At 51.5% G+C, this 17,086-nt stretch overlaps 1 non-coding gene across 1 annotated transcript; it reads right to left on the reverse strand.

The window, feature by feature from the left end:
* Positions 1 to 196, reverse strand: LOC148142223 (U2 spliceosomal RNA). The gene has a single exon (XR_015752223.1). It is a non-coding gene; the product is annotated as a U2 spliceosomal RNA (small nuclear RNA).
* Between the last annotated feature and the right edge of the window lie 16,890 nt (positions 197 to 17,086).

Consider the following 17,086-nt stretch of genomic DNA (forward strand, 5'->3'; position numbering starts at 1 on the left):
GAGGGGTGCACCGTTCCCGGAGGTACTGCAATACCAGGTCGATGCGTGGAGTGGACGGAGCAAGCCCCTATTCCATCTCCCTGCTCCAAAAATCAATTTAATATATGGTCCCCAGATAAGGGACGTATCAGATATTAAACTGATAAGAACAGATTTTTTTTTTTTTTTTTTTTTTTTTTTTTAATTTCAAAAATATACTTTATTCATATATATTTAATCTATACAATTGGACATGTCATCATTCTGTGAACATTCCATTTCTTTACGTATCGAAACAGAGTAATCATTCATATTCACAGGTTAGTGCGATTACATTGAGCTCAGACGCCAGCGGAGCCCAAATGACTGTGTGGGCCCCCTGTTCTTCATTAGGCAGGCAGATGTTAGACGGTGGTCTTTCCCCACCGCGCCTTGGCGGCAGCTGCCCCAAGCTTCATCGCGTCCCTCAACACGTAGTCCTGGACCATGGAATGTGCCAGTCTGCAACACTCAGTCGGGGTCAACTCCTTCAGCTGGAAGATCAACAGGTTTCGGACCACCCAGAGAGCGTCCTTCACCGAGTTGATGATCCTCCAGGCGCAGTTGATGTTCGTCTCGGTGTGCGTCCCGGGGAACAGGCCGTAGAGCACGGAGTCCCGCGTCACGGCGCTGCTCGGGACGAACCTCGACAAACACCACTGCATTCCTCTCCAGACTTCCTCTGCATAGGCACATTCCAGAAGGAGGTGTGTGACAGTCTCGTCCCCCCCGCAGCCGCTTCGAGGGCAGCGTGCGGTGCGGCAGAGAGTCCGGGCGTGCATAAATGATCTCACAGGCAGAGCCCTTCTCACCACCAGCCAAGCCATGTCTTGGTGCTTGTTGGAGAGTTCTGGCGATGAGGCATTCTGCCAAATGGCTTTGACCGTCTGCTCAGGGAACCGCTCGACAGGATCCGCCCTCTCCTTTTCCCGAAGGGTCTCAAGGACACTACGTGCTGACCACTTCCTGATGGACTTGTGGTCAAAGGTGTTTTTCTTGATAAATTTCTCCACGAAGGACAGGTGATACGGAACGGTCCAACTACTCGGAGCGTTCCGCGGCAGCGAGGCCAGGCCCATCCTTCGCAACACCGGGGACAGGTAGAACCTCAGTACGTAGTGACACTTGGTGTTTGCGTACCGGGGATCCACGCACAGCTTGATGCAGCCACACACAAAGGTGGCCATCAGGGTGAGGGTGGCATTGGGTGTGTTTTTTCCCCCATTGCACCGGTCTTTGTACATTACATCTCTTCGGACCCGGTCCATCTTTGATCTCCACACGAAGTGGAAGATGGCCCGGGTGACTGCTGCAGCACAGGTTCTGGGGATAGGCCAGACCTGTGCCACGTATAACAATACTGAGAGTACCTCACACCTGATGACCAGGTTCTTACCCGCGATGGAGAGCGACCGTTGCTCCCATCTGCCCAGTTTCTGTCTCACCTTCCTGATCCGCTCCTCCCAGGTCTTGGTGCACGCCCCAGCCCCCCCGAACCAAATACCCAGCACCTTCAGGTGGTCAGTCCTGACGGTGAAGGGGATCGAGGATTGGTCGGCCCAGTTCCCGAAGAGCATGGCCTCGCTCTTGCCTCGGTTTACCTTGGCCCCCGAGGCCCGTTCGAACTGGTCACAGATGCACATGAGTCTGTGCACGGACAGCGGATCCGAGCAGAAAACGGCGACGTCATCCATGTACAGGGAGGCCTTAACCTGCAGGCCCCCGCTGCCAGGAATAGTCACCCCTCTCAGGCTCGCATCCTTCCTGATGGACTCGGCAAATGGCTCTATGCAACACACAAACAAGGCAGGAGAGAGAGGGCAGCCCTGCCTGACTCCAGATCTGACTGGGAAGCTATCTGATTCCCACCCATTGATTGAGACTGCACTGACAATGTTGGTGTAGAGCAGTCTGATCCAATTAGCGATTCCCTCCCCGAAACCCATTTTGGAGAGGACATCCCTCATATATGTATGCGATATCCTGTCAAAGGCTTTCTCCTGGTCCAGGCTGATGAGGCAGGTGTCCACCCCCCTGTCCTGCACGTAGGCGATCGTATCCCTGAGGAGTGCGAGACTCTCAGCGATCTTCCTGCCCGGTACAGCACAGGTTTGGTCAGGGTGAATCACCGATCCCAGAGCAGACCTGACCCGGTTGGCGATGACCTTTGACAAGATTTTGTAGTCTGTGTTTAACAGTGAGATCGGTCTCCAATTTCTAATTTCTTCCCTCTCCCCCTTCTGCTTGTAGATGAGGGTGATAATGCCTTTCCTCATGGATTCACTCATGGTACCTGCCAGAAGCATACTGACATACACCTCCAGCAGGTCCCGGCCAATCAAGTCCCAAAGAGCGGAATAGAGCTCGACCGGTAAGCCGTCGCTTCCGGGAGTTTTATTCTTTTCGAAGGACTCGAGGGCCTTGGTCAGCTCATCCAGAGATAGCGGCTGGTCCAGCCTCTCCCGTGTTCTGTCATCTAAGACCTCCGTGATAGAGGACAGGAACGACTTGGAGGCCGCGCTGTCGGTTGGCTTCGAGTCATACAGACTGGCATAGAAGGATTTGCTGATCCTCATGATGTCAGCCTGAGATGACGTTACCGAGCCATCTTCTTCCTTCAGGCTGCTGAGCACGGAGCTCTCTTTGTGCACCTTCTGGAAGAAGAAGCGTGAGCACGTCTCGTCCTGCTCCACCGAGCGGACCCTGGACCGGAAGATTATCTTGGAGGCCTCCGAGGCAAAGAGCGAGGCTTGCTGGCCCTTCACCTCCTTGAGGTCCTCCGTGACATCGACCCCCAACGTCTGCAGCAGGAGCAGGTTCTGCATACTTTCCTGGAGCTGGGACAGTTTTCCCCGTCTCTCTCTCGCCTCCTGAACACCTTTGAGGATGAAGAACCTCTTGATGTTCCCTTTTACTGTTTCCCACCAGTCTGCTGGAGACTCAAAGAGGGACTTCACGGTTCTCCAACCTGCGTAATCCCTCTTGAGCTCCTCAATGTTTCCCGGGGTCAACAGCTTGGTGTTCAGTTTCCACGTTCCCTTACCAGCCCGCTGCTCGTCCTGTAGGTGACAGTCGGCCAGCAGGAGGCAGTGGTCAGAGAAGAACACCGGCTTGACGTCGGTGGATCTGACCGAGAACGTTCGGGACACAAACAGGTAATCTATCCTTGAGCGGATAGACCCGTCTGCCCGTGACCATGTATATCTACGCTGCGCTCCGTCTGCAGGGGTGCTGAAGACGTCGTGCAGCTTGGCGTCTTTGACCGTGTCCATCAGGGCTCTGGACGTGGCGTCCGGTTTACTGTCCCCCCCGCCGGATCGTCCTTCTGCATCGATGATACAGTTGAAGTCTCCGGCCAGAATGACCGGCCTGGACGTAGCCAGCAACAGTGGAAGCTGCTGCAGGACGGCCAACCGTTCACTCTTACCCGCTGGGGCGTACACATTAATTAGTCTCACGGGAGCGTTTCTGTATGTAACATCAGCAACGAGGAGGCGCCCGCCCACCACCTCCTTAACCTCGGAGATGGTGAAGTTGCCTCCCCGTAACAGAATACCCAGGCCCGAGGAGCGGTTATCGTTGCCCCCCGACCACACTGACGGCCCATGGGCCCACAAGCTCGACCATCTCCTGTAACTGCTGAGGTGCGGTATCCCACACTCCTGCAGAAACAGGACATCAGCTTTCACGTTGGCCAGGAAGGCCAGAGTTGAAACACATCGCGCAGCAGATTTTATACTGCGCACATTGATGGTTGCAATTTTAAACCCCATTTTGTTAACAGGTTGTAAGGTTACCCATGTCCGATTGCTGCTGGTCCTGCCCCTCTGGGGTAGCTGTCTGCATCCCCATGCAGTACGCAAACTGCTGGACCCTCGCAGGGCTGAGGTAGCTGTCCAGTTCCTCACTCGGCCCATTTGCCCGCTCCGGTGTCATCGGGCCGAGACCAGGGTCCACGCTGTCTGTTTCTATATCTGACAGCGGGGCTGTCAGAGGGTCGCTGCTCCCAGTCACCTGGAGCTGTGTGGCGGTGGGACACTCCTGGCTTTCACCTGGTGGGGGGTGGTGGTTTCCCATTTCCTCAGGAGGCTCGTCCCTTGGTTGGCAGTTGCTGCTCTCCTTTCTCCTCGCAGCGCTCTGCCTCTTCTTTTGGTGACGGCTCTCCTTTCTTCCGTCCTCACCCTCTGAAGAGCTGTCCGTATCTTCCACCTGCAGCTGCCTTTTCCCCTTTTTCTGGGAGGTCTTGGTGACCGGGTGGGTTTTCCTCTTCCTGTTTTTCACCACGGTCCATTCCTCTGCCTCCTTCTTTCCCTTCTCCGCCTCCTCCTCCTGTCCTGTTGGAGCTTCGCTCGGCAGCTGTACCTCTCCGGTAGCTGTCATCTGCTCTGCTCCGGCCTGTCCTTCCTGTCGCGTGCCTCCTGACACCATTTCCTTGCCGGTTTGCGGTGCCTTGCTGTCCTTTTGTGGCCCGCCTCCGGCCATCTGCGCGTAGGTGGCGGTCCCTCGTCTTGGGCAGGCCCTGTACACGTGGCCCGCCTCCCCGCACAGATTGCAGTTCTTTTCCTCCTTGCAGTCTTTGGTCGGGTGGCCCTCCTTCTTGCAATTGCGACAGATCGTGACCTTGCAGTCCGCCGCCATGTGGCCTGACCTCCCACAGGTTCGGCACACTTTCGGCTGCCCTGCATAAGTCAGGTACCCTCTGCTCCCTCCGATAGCAAAGCTGGAGGGTGGGTGGAGGATATTCCCGCTGGCGTCCACCCTCAGGGTTACCTTGACCTGTCGTTTGCTGGTCCAGATCCCGAAAGGGTCAACCACATCGGTGCTTTGACCCTCGACCTGCACATATCTTCCCAGGAACGTCAGGACATCAGTTGCTGGCACGTAGGGGTTGTACATGTGGATTGTAACAACCCGACTCCTCTGTGCAGGAAGCACACACAAGGGGACCGCCGACAAGATGGAGAACAGCGGCTCCCCTTCCTTCTCCTTGAAGACCTTCAGGAGCTGCTCACATTGCTTCACGCTCCTGAAGGTGACATCGAAGTAGCCTGCCCCAGGGAAATCCTGCAGGCAGTACACGTCTGCTGCGGCGAATCCACAGCACTCGAACAACACCTTCTTGACGAACACCGTCCGATCGACTGGTGTCCGCTCCTCCACCTTCTTAACAGACACCCGGACGGTGTTTCGAACCCCCTGCCCAGGGCTGCGCACAGCTGTTGAGGCCATAGCTCTGAGGTTGGCTGGTCCCTGAATTGGTGTTAGGCCGAAGCCAGCATGAAGATCCACCAATAGCAGGTCAGCACAACCAAACGATCCTCCAACACCCAATCACGATCCAGCGATGATCTCCACTAGCTCTGATGACTCGCAACTCGACCCCCGTCCTGATAAGAACAGATTTTTTTTTATTTCAAAATATACTTTATTCATATAAATAAATCTTTGGTACTTGTACAATTTGTCATATCGTTCATACATATATACATTCCATGTCGTAAAGAACAGATTGAATTGCTCAAATTTACAGTTATCCTAAATACAGTTCCCTTCATTAACCATCCAGTCTCTTATTATTTAGCTGTGGCTTCAGCGGAACCCACCTACTGAGTGGGTGCCCTGTTATATGAGAGCAAAGGAAAACTTCTTTAACCCCCAGTTTATGGGGTTACCCTTGTCCATTTGACTGTCCTGTCTCTGGGGTAGCTATCTGCATCCCCATGGTGTGCACGAACTGCTGGACCTTCTCTGGGCTGAGGTAGCTATCCAGGCCCTCACTGGGGTCATTTACCTGCTCTGGTGTCATTGAGCCAAGGCAAGGGTCCGCACCGTCCAGTTCTGTGTCTGACAATGGGACTGTCAGAGGATCGCAGCTCTCAGTTACCTGTAGTTGTGGGACAGTGGGTACCCCCTGGTTCTCACTGGGTGGAGGGTGGACTTCAGGGGGTCCGTTGTTTCCTGGCTGGGAGGAAATGCCCTCCTCTTTATCTACGGCGCTCTGTCTCTTCTTCTGGTGGTGATGATGTTCTTTGTGCCCGTCTTCCCCATCTGAAGTGCTGGCTGTCCCTCCCTCGTGCAGCTGTCTTTTCCCCCTTTGCTGGGAGGCTTTGTGGGCGTGGCCGGACTTTCTCTTCCTGTTTATAACCGGTATCCACTCCTCTGCCTGCTCGATTACCTCCTCCTCCTCCTCCATTGCTTCCATCTGCCCAGCGAGAGCTAGGATTAGCTGCTGTGTCTCTCCACTGGCTGCCCCCTCCTCCACTCCAGCCTGTTCTTCTTTCTGGGTGCCACCAGACTCTGTTTCCCTGCTGTCTAGGTGGACGTTACTGGTCTTTGGGGGTCCACGGCTCGCCTTGCCACCTCCAGCCATCTGTGCGTAAGTGGGGCCCCCCCGTCTTGGGCAGGTCTTGTACACGTGGCCCGCCTCTCCGCACAGGTTGCAGCTCCTTTCTTCCTGACAGTCCTTAGTCAGGTGACCCTCCTGTTTGCAGTTCCTGCAGATGGTCACTTTGCAATCCGCCAGCACATGTCCCGACTTCCCGCAGGCTCGGCACACTTTTGGCTGCCCTGCATATGTCAGGTAGCCTCTGTTCCCTCCAATTGCGAAGCTCGAGGGTGGGTGAAGAATGTTCCCATTGCCATCGACCCTCAGAGTCACTCTGACCTGCCGCTTACTGGTCCAGATCCCAAAGGGGTCGATCACGTCGGTGGCTTCTCCCTCAACTTGGACGTACCTTCCCAGGAAGGTCAGGACATCAGCCGCTGGAACATAGGGGTTGTACATATGGATTGTAACAACCCGACTCCTCTGTGCAGGAAGCACACACAATGGGATCGCCGACAAGATGGAAAACAGCGGCTCCCCTTCCTTCTCCTTGAAGACCTTCAGGAGCTGTTCGCACTGCTTCACACTCCTGAAGGTCACATCAAAGTAGCCTGCCCCAGGGAAATCCTGCAGGCAGTACACGTCTGCTGCAGCGAACCCACAGCATCCTAGCAATACCTTCTTAATAAACAGGATGCGATCCATCGGTGTACGGCCCTCCACCTGCTTGACAGACACCCGGACGGTGTTTCGAACCCCCTGCCCAGGGCTGCGCGCAGCTGTTGAGGCCATAGCTCGGAGGTTGGCTGGTCCCTGAATTGGCGTTAGGCCGAAGCCAGCATGAAGATCCACCAATAGCAGGTCAGCACAACCAAACGATCCTCCAACGTCCAATCACGATCCAGCGATGATCTCCACTAGCTCTGATGACTCGCAACTCGACCCCCGTCCTGATAAGAACAGACACTTGATCTTAGCCAAAAGGCCGAGAAGCGATAACTACAATACCGCGGACTGCCTCAAGTCCCATTTGTCCTCCATGTTTTCAATCAGCTTGATTCTGTTCAAAGACTTGTAGATCACTGCTGACAGTTTCCCTGTCGCCGTAGTCCTCCCAGGATTTCTAACGAGAGCAGCAGGTCCGTTTACAGCAGTTGCTTTTTTTCCCCTGTCAGTGAACCACTGTCTCATGGTCATGTAGAGATCGTCAGTATCTCACCAATCAAGTGGGTCAGGGCTAAGCTTACGTGACTTCTCACGTGACCAGCACAGCGTTTTTGAGGAGGCGGTAACCAACTGCAGAACTGCACGCATTGAATGATACATTCAGCCTGTCATGTCTGCATCAGCTCTCTGCACGAGCAACTTCCCCAGTCCCACTCGCCCTGCAGCAAATATTCTCTCTTCAGATAAGTATCCGACCCTCCGACCAAAGTCACCATTGAATCTGCCTCCAGCACCCTCTCTCTCAGGCAGTGCACTGCATATTCTCACCACTCGCTGAAGATGCTTGGGCCTAGGACGCTACCTCGATGAAACGTGACACGTAGAGAAGAAAGCAATAGATTCAGCCGAGCCCTCCATGTCTTTGATGTGTGTGGATGTGCCTGCAGTTAGAACATTGCACAGTACAGGCCCTTCGGCCCACGATGTCGTGCCGAGCAGTTTTCTTAATCTAAGATCAACCTAACCTACACACCCCTCAATTTACTGCCGTCCAGCGTGTGCTCGCCGAGCAGTAGCTTAAATGTCCCTGACAGTTTGTGGGAGATTAGAAATGCAGTTAGAGATGTTGTTTTTGCAGATGGGTGACGGGGTGTTGTGGGGGGAGGGGAAGGGGAACATTACACAAACGGTCGCGGGATTCTTGCAGCATACCTAAGGCTAAGATTTTAACGAATATAGAGGTTTTTGTTTAAGAAATAGTTGTAAACTAAGAAATAACTTTAAAGTGTTGTAGCTGACCACAAAAGTAGCAGTAGGGGCATTTCACAATAAGCTTATAGTATGAGAAGGGGAACTGGATAAAATAGCAGACAGGCTGTAACAGACAAGGACAAGGACAGCAGGGTAGTCAGATAAGGAAAATTAGAGAAAAACGAGTGAGGTAATCGGCTTATGATAGGATGGGAAAAGGGAGGCGTGATTCCGCAACTTGCAAACTGAATAAGAATGCTTACATGTTTTGTTTTCGCGCGCTTTTGCTAGCCTGATTGCTTGAGCAAAACGCCTGTTCTTGCAAGGCCGTAAAGAATTAAATGTTCTTGTTTCCAAGGCTTTGTCTCAGGCTGAATTGTGAGTGAGTTTTGTTTCTCACAGTTGCCGAAGGGCCTGTTGTTGCGCTGCTCTGTTCGACGTTCTAAAAATCTCAGCTGTTACCAATGTGAAAAATCCCTGCCTCCCCACAAGGCAAATGATTGGAGCAGGTTCGAATTCTGACCGAAAAATCTCACTGTCAGGAAATCTCGGCTCGCTCACCTTTACGAACAGTACCTCTTACAGACTAATCCATCTTGTCTTGGAAAGTGTGAACTCCCATCCCCCAACCCACCTCGTGCAAATGAATAGCACGACGGGGCGGGGATGTGAAGATCAATTTACAGCAAATCAGCCTTTATTGGTTCGGCTCCAAACATTCCAATTCGGTCTGCTTCCTTAGAATTGCAAATCAAGATTCAAGAGTGCTAATTGCAGCGCTAACAGCAAGCTAATGGTTTGATAGTGGCTGTGCAATCAAAAAGCAAGGTCTAAAATGCAAAATAAAGCAAAACACCCAGTAAGCAAAACCTCAGCATCTGTGGGGAAAAAGCAGAATTAACGCTTTTTCGAGTCCAGTGACCCTTCTCCCGAAGGGTGCAGCGAGTTCTGTTTTCGTCTAGACATTACAACCTGCAGCACCACGCGTGGAGTCAGTGATCAACTGCACCTTCACTCTATTGGTAGCCACTGAGCACGTACATCGATGCTTGCATCAGGACGAGACGAAACCTGAACCAAACGGACGGAGGCTCCGAAGCTCTCTGCCACCCTCTCACCTTCAATGCGCACTTGGATCCATCCGGCTGCTCCGCATCAGGAAGCATCAATGGGGCGGCCTCAATCAACAGATGGGAATCAGAAAGCTTCCCCACACAGTCACACAGTACAGAAGAGGCCCTTTGGCCCTCCGAGTCCGCACTGACAAAGCTACTCTAAGTCTGCTCTAGTCCCACTTTCCAGCACTTGGTCCGTAGCCAGGAAAGGTTATGACATTTCCAGTGCTCATCCAAGTAGTTTTTCAAGGTTTTGAGGTTCCCCGCCTCGCTACCCTCCCAAGCAGTGCATTCCAGACCGCCGCCACCCTCTGGGAAACAACTGCTTTCTGTCATGACCGCAAGACCACGGAAGGTCTGACGGCCCATAAGACGTAGGAGCAGAATCGGGCCATTCGGCCCACGCTCCGCCATTCGGTCGTGGCTCACAGGTTTCTCAACCCCGATTCTCCTGCCCTCTCCCCACAACCCTTGATCCCCTTATAATCAAGAACCTCTCTATCTCTGTCTTAAATGCAACCTCATCTCAGCCTGAAGGGACGACCCTTCACCCTGAGGCTGTACTTCCAGGTCCTCGTCTCGCCTACTAGTGGGATCATCGGGTTCAATTCCCGCCTCAGGCGACTGACTGTGTGGAGTTTGCACGTTCTCCCCGTGCCTGCGTGGGTTTCCTCCGGGTGCTCCGGTTTCCTCCCACAGTCCAAAGATGTGCAGGTCAGGTGAATTGGCCATGCTAAATTGCCCGTAGTGTTAGGTAAGGGGCAAATGTAGGGGTATGGGTGGGTTGCGCTTCGGCGGGTCGGTGTGGACTTGTTGGGTCGAAGGGCCTGTTTCCACACTGTAATGTAATGTAATCTAATCTAATCTTCTTCACATCCACTCTGACCAGGCCTCCCAGTAGCCTGTAAGGTTCAGTCAGATCCCGCCTTACCTTTCGAAACACCATCGGGTATAGACCCAGAGACCTCGTGTGACAAACCCTTCAGCCCCAGGGGGAACACGCTTGTAAACCTTCTCTAGACTCCCTCCAACACCAGCGCATCCCTTCCTTTGGTACAGGGCACAAAACTGCTCCCGATATTCCACCTGTGGTCAGACCAGAGTCTGATGCAGCCTCAGCAGCACGTCTCTGCTCCTTTTTTCTCGCCCGCTTGAAATGAATGCCGACACTGCATTTGCCTTCCGAACCATCGGATGAACCTGCATGTTAATCATGAAACAACCTGGAACTAAGACTCCCAAGACCCTCAGCGCTTCAGATTTGCAAAGCCTTTCCCTCGTTCAGAAAATCGTCTACCCGATTGTTCTTGCTACCAAAGTGCAAAACCGCACACTTGGTCACTTCTTTCCCCACTCGCCCTTCATCTCCACGCCCTTCTGCAGCCTGCCCGTTTCCTCAAAACTACCTGTCCCTCTCGCTATCTTTGTGCCATCTGCAAACTCAGCAAAAATGCCCGCCGTGGCCCTCATTATCGTCGACACCCCAATAAGGTCCCTGTCACAGCCCCGTCTACAAGGTATTTGCAGAAATTCACCAAAGTTATACACGTGGCCGGAGACTTTGGCACGTCGGGTCGATAACACAGGGCCCAGCGAGCCTGTGCCGATTCCTACTCCTTGTTTGGACGTGCTACTTGTTGCCCAGACGTGGTTTCAGTCCCGCCGTTCCGCCTCCCGTTCACGTGTCTAACAAGGTGAGCCTTAAACATAGAACATAGAAGAATACAGCGCAGTACAGGCCCTTCGGCCCTCGATGTTGCGCCGATCCAAGCCCACCTAACCTACACTAGCCCACTATCCTCCATATGCCTATCCAATGCCTGCTTAAATGCCCATAATGAGGGAGAGTCCACCACTGCTACTGGCAGGGCATTCCATGAACTCACGACTCGCTGAGTAAAGAACCTACCCCTAACATCTGTCCTATACCTACCCCCCCTTAATTTAAAGCTATGCCCCCTTGGAAAAAGATTCTCACTGTCGACCCTATCTAAACCCCTAATCATCTTGTACACCTCTATCAAGTCACCCCTAAACCTTCTTTTCTCCAATGAAAACAACCCCAAGTGCCTCAGCCTTTCCTCATATGATCTTTCTACCATACCAGGCAACATCCTGGTAAACCTCCTCTGCACCCGTTCCAGTGCCTCCACATCCTTCCTATAGTATGGCGACCAAAACTGCACACAATACTCCAGATGCGGACGCACCAGAGTCTTATACAACTGCAACATGACCTCAGTACTCCGGAACTCAATTCCTCTACCAATAAAAGCCAGTACGCCATATGCCTTCTTCACCGCACTATTTACCTGGGTGGCAACTTTCAAAGATCTGTGTACATGGACACCAAGATCCCTCTGCTCATCCACACTACCAAGTATCCGTCCATTAGCCCAGTACCCCATCTTTTTATTACTCTTACCAAAGTGAATCACCTCACACTTAGCTACATTGAACGCCATTTGCCACCTTTCTGCCCAGTTCTGCAGCTTATCTATATCCCGCTGTAACCTGCCACATCCTTCCTCACTGTCTACAACTCCTCCGACTTTCGTATCATCCGCAAACTTGCTCACCCAACCTTCTAACCCCTCCTCCAGGTCATTTATAAAAATGACAAACAGCAATGGTCCCAAAACAGATCCTTGCGGAACACCGCTAGTGACGGCACTCCAAGATGAACCTTTGCCATCAACTACTACCCTCTGTCTTCTTCCAGCCAGCCAACTCCTAATCCAAACCTCCAACTCACCCTCAATGCCATACCTCCGTGTTTTTTGCAGTAGTCCACCATGAGGAACCTTATCAAACGCCTTACTAAAATCCATATACACCACATCTACCGCTTTCCCCTCGTTCACCTCCTTAGTCACCTTCTCAAAGAATTCAATAAGGTTTGTGAGGCACGACCTGCCCTTCACAAAACCATGCTGACTATCCTTGATCACATTATTCCTATCCAGATGTTCATAAATCCTATCCCTTAGAATTCTCTCTAAGATTTTGCCCACAACAGAAGTGAGACTCACCAGCCAATAGTTACTAGGGTTATCCCTACTCCCCTTCTTGAACAAGGGAACCACATTTGCTAGCCTCCAATCTTCTGGCACTACTCCTGTAGACAACGAGGACATAAAAATCAAGGCCAATGGCTCTGCAATCTCCTCCCTTGCTTCCCGGAGAATCCTAGGATAAATGCCATCAGGCCCAGGGGACCTATCTATTTTCACCCTTTCCAGAATTTCCAACACCTCTTCTCTACATACCTCAAAGCCATCCATTCTACTTAATTGTGACTCAGTACTCACATTGACAACAATGTCCTGTTCCTGATTGAATACTGACGAAAAGTATTCATTCAATGTCTCCCCAATCTCTTCAGCCTCCACACGCAACTTCCCACTACTATCCTTGACTGGACCTATTCCTACCCTAGTCATTCTTTTATTCCTGACATACCTATAGAAAGCCTTAGGGTTTTCCCTAATCCTACCAACTAAGGCCCTTTCATGTCCCCTCCTTGCTGCTCTTAGCTCTCTCTTCAGGTCCTTCCTGGCTACCGTATAACTCTCAATCGCCCCAATTGAACCTTCACGCCTCATCTTTACATAGGCCGCCCTCTTCCATTTAACAAGGGATTCCAATTCCTTATTAAACCACGGCTCCCTCACACGACCCTTTCCTCCCTGCCTGACGGGTACATACTTATCAAGGACACTCAATAGTTGCTCCTTGAACAAGCTCCACATATCAGTTACGCCCTTGTCTTGAAGCTTACTTTTCCAAGCCACACATCCTAAGTCATGCCTCACCGCATCATAATTTCCCTGCCCCCAGCTATAACTCTTGCCCTGTAGTGCACACTTATCCCTCTCCATCGCTAGAGTAAAAGTCACCGAATTGTGGTCACTGTCCCCAAAGTGCTCACCTACCTCTAATTCTAACACCTGGCCTGGTTCGTTACCCAGAACCAAATCCAGTATGGCCTCACCTCTTGTTGGCCTATCTACATATTGTGTCAGGAAACCCTCCTGCACACATTGGACAAACACTGACCCATCTAACGAACTTGAGCTATAGCTTTCCCAATCAATATCAGGAAAGTTAAAGTCCCCCATAACAACCACCCTATTACTTTCACTCTTCTCTTGAATCATCCTCGCAATCCTTTCTTCTACGTTTCTAGGACTATTAGGAGGCCTGTAAAAAATTACTAACAGGGTGAGCTCACCTTTCCTATTCCTAACCTCAGCCCAAACTACCTCAGACGGCGAGTCTTCATCCATCGTCTTTTCCACAGCTGTAATACTATCTTTGACAAGCAATGCCACACCTCCCCCTCTTTTACCCCCACCTCTGACCCTACTAAAACATTTAAACCCTGGAACCTGCAACAGCCAATCCTGTCCCTGTTCTACCCATGTCTCCGTAATAGCCACAACATCGAAGTCCCAGGTACCAACCCACGCTGCAAGTTCCTAATGTACCAACCCACGTTCCTAATGTGCCTGCTTCCAGCGCTTCGACTGGCAACGCGTTCCAGGCACCCACCATCCTCTGTGTGAAAACCTTTCCCCGCACTTTTCCCTTCTCACTTTCCCCCTCTCACCGTGAACCTGTACCCACTGACTCGCCACCCCACCCTTTCGATGCCTCTCAGTATGCTGTCGACCACTATCAGGTCGCCCCTCAGCTTCCGTCTTTGCAGTGACGACAATCCAAGTTTATTCAACCTCTCCTCACAGCAGAAGCGCTCCAGGGCAGGCAACGTGCTGGTAAACCTTCTCTGCACCCTCTCCAAAGCATCCACGTCCTTCTGGTAGTGTGCCGAACAGCATTGCGCGCGATATCCCAATTGTAGCCTAACTGGAGTTTTGTACAGCTCTTTGTACAGATTATTTATTTACACGTCACAAACAACAAAGGTCCTAGCACTGAGCCCTGCGGGACGCCACTAGTTACTGATCTCCTTTCCGAAAAATGCGCCCCGAGTCGGTTTTGTATCCAGCTAGCCGACTCACCTCAGATCCCACGAGACTCTACCTTTTGTAGCAGCCTGCCGTAAGATGTGAAGCGATCCAGAAGAGATTACTGACGCAAAGGTGACTACACTTAAATGAAAGTGCTGGGAATGGCAACCGTGATGGAACTCGCAGCCAAGGAAGGTCAACACCTCACAAAATGGTGGCTGAGAGTTCACAAAATGGTGGCCCAGGGACAAGCACCAACGCAGACACAAAACTGCCACTGCTGTGGAAACACATGTCAGGCAGCAGCAAATTGCTGCTGGAAAGAAGCTGTGTGCAGAAACTGCAGCATTAAAAAAGAATATATTAAGTGGGTGCGCTCGGGGGAGAAAGTACCAATAACCTGCAGCGAAAGTACAGGAAGAAATCCTAAATGGTACAAAAAGGGCAAGAAGACAAAAGCCCAGGCGCACAAACCAATGAGGTGTTGTTGTTACAGATACTGGCGATAGCTGCCGACGCCCCGGTCGCTCCCTTACTGAACGGCAAACCGGTAAGAATGGAGGTGGACACCGGTTTCATTGATACGGCTGAGTCACGTTGCGCTGCAACCTTCAGAAACTGAGCGAGGAACACACACAGGTGCTTTCACGGTGGGAACGTTCAGTTATACGGTCAGTCTGAAGACACAGCCTGCGCGTCAACAAAGGAAATCTTAGAGCTTTATGGGCAAGAATGTGGTTGGACAGAATCAAACTCAACTGGGCCGAAGGCAATCACTTGTCAAGATTCTGAGAGTGACTGATCAAGAATTCTAAAGAAGCACGCTATTGTTTTCAATGGGATAGAGAAGCAGGACGCCGGGAGCCTTTGATAAGGTTCCACGTGGTAGGCTGTTGGAGAAAATGCAGAGGCATGGAACTGAGGGTGATTTAGCAGCTTGGCTTAGAAACTGGCTTTCTGAAAGAAGGCAGCGGGTGGTGGTTGATGGAAAATATTCAGCCTGGAGTCCGGTTACTAGTGGTGTGCCACAAGGGTCTGTTTTGGGACCACTGCTGTTTGTCATTTTTATAAATGACTTAGATGCAGGCATAACATAGGTGGATGGATTAGTAAATTTGCAGACGACGCTAAAGTCGGTGGAGTGGTGGTCAGTGTGGAAGAATGTTACAGGTTGCAGGGGGACTTGGATAAACTGCAGAATTGGGCTGAGAGGTGGCAAATGGAGTTCAATGCAGCTAAATGTGAGGTGATGCACTTTGGGAAGAATAACAGGAAGGCAGAGTACTGGGTCGATGGAAAGATTCTTGGTAGTGTGGATGTGCAGAGGGATCTTGGAGTCCCATGTACATAGATCCCTGAAAGTTGCCACCCAAGTGGATAGTGCTGTTAAGAAGGCTGTTAGGTTTCATTCGTAGAGGGATTGAGTGCCGGAGCCGCAATATCATGCTGCAACAGTTCACCTGCTGCTGTGTGCTAGGCGGTTTCCTTTCCCTTTGCTCAACGACCTATTTGCTGAACTAGCCGGAGGTCAGCTTTTCAGTAAAACTGAGCCCGGTAAACCCTACCTCCAGATGAGTGTAGATCCTGAGTTTAAATGAATGAGACACAATCTTATTGAAACATATTGGATTCTTACGTGGCTCGACAGGGTAAATGCTGAGAGGACATTTTCCCTCATGGGAGTGTCTAGAACTGAACAGAATAAAGAGGCACCAATTTAAGAGTGAGATCAGGAGAAACGTCTTCTCTCAGAGGGTTGTGAGTCTTTGGAATTTGTTGTCACAGACAGCTGGCACACGCTGCTTGTGTGAGACTGACTTTGCTGCCTCAGCCAGAACTGGCAGCATTCTAAGTGCAAAAGAAGGCAAGGGGGTGTTGTGCCAGTCCCTGCGTACACAGCCCAGGTGCCGGATAATCTGCAGTGCTCCTACCTGCCTTATTATCTTTCCAGGCCAGTTCCGGTCAGCAAACATTGGTTTGTTTGTTCTACGTTTTCTCACGTGCTGTTGTCGAGTTAGTGCTGTCTCTTTGCTTTTCCCAGTGAGAATTGACTCTCTGAGTAACCTGCCTCTGACTCAGTCATTCGTGATAGCACACACGATTCTGTCGCGGCTCCGTGAATCGGAAAATGGCTGAAACTCACAGTCCTTTGCCTCGTTTTTCCGGTCAGTCACATACGTACCTATCGATTCCGCCTGCCCTTGCAGTCTGATGAAAAGCATGTGCCTTAAATACGTCCCGATGATTTTTGTCCTAGCTCACAGTGTTCTCGAAATCTCTCTTTCAAGTCATCAAAATCAAAACGACTGAACCCCGAGATAGCTTCATCCCCAGCAGCATGCAGCAACGTAGCACAGTTGACCTTCTCTTGTTTTTCTGAAATGTCGCTCGCGAGTATGAAAAGCTGGTGGGCAGCTACGGTTGCTGCGACTCCCAAATTCTGACACCATGTGGTGTGATCGGGGCCCGGCGTTGGCGGGAAGGTGCAGCACGCAGCAGGGGTCCGAGGGGATGACATTGAGAGCAAGTGTCAAGGTGCGCAAGAGACAGAGATGGCGAGAGAAGGATAGGGAGCGGGAGCTGAGCAGCCACCTTAGAACAGACGAGTTTGAATCGACTCACGCCCGGTTGGATGTGAGGTGTGAGAAATGAAGCACTTGGTACTCAAACCCATCCAGCAGACACAAAGCACCGAAAGCCTGAGTTATAAACATGAAGCTGTTTTTAGATTTATAGAT

The sequence above is a fragment of the Chiloscyllium plagiosum genome, unplaced genomic scaffold (assembly GCF_037043375.1).
Source record: "Chiloscyllium plagiosum isolate Xiang-an unplaced genomic scaffold, Cpla_swu_hap1 HiC_scaffold_30, whole genome shotgun sequence".
Classification (NCBI taxonomy): Eukaryota; Metazoa; Chordata; class Chondrichthyes; order Orectolobiformes; family Hemiscylliidae; genus Chiloscyllium; species Chiloscyllium plagiosum.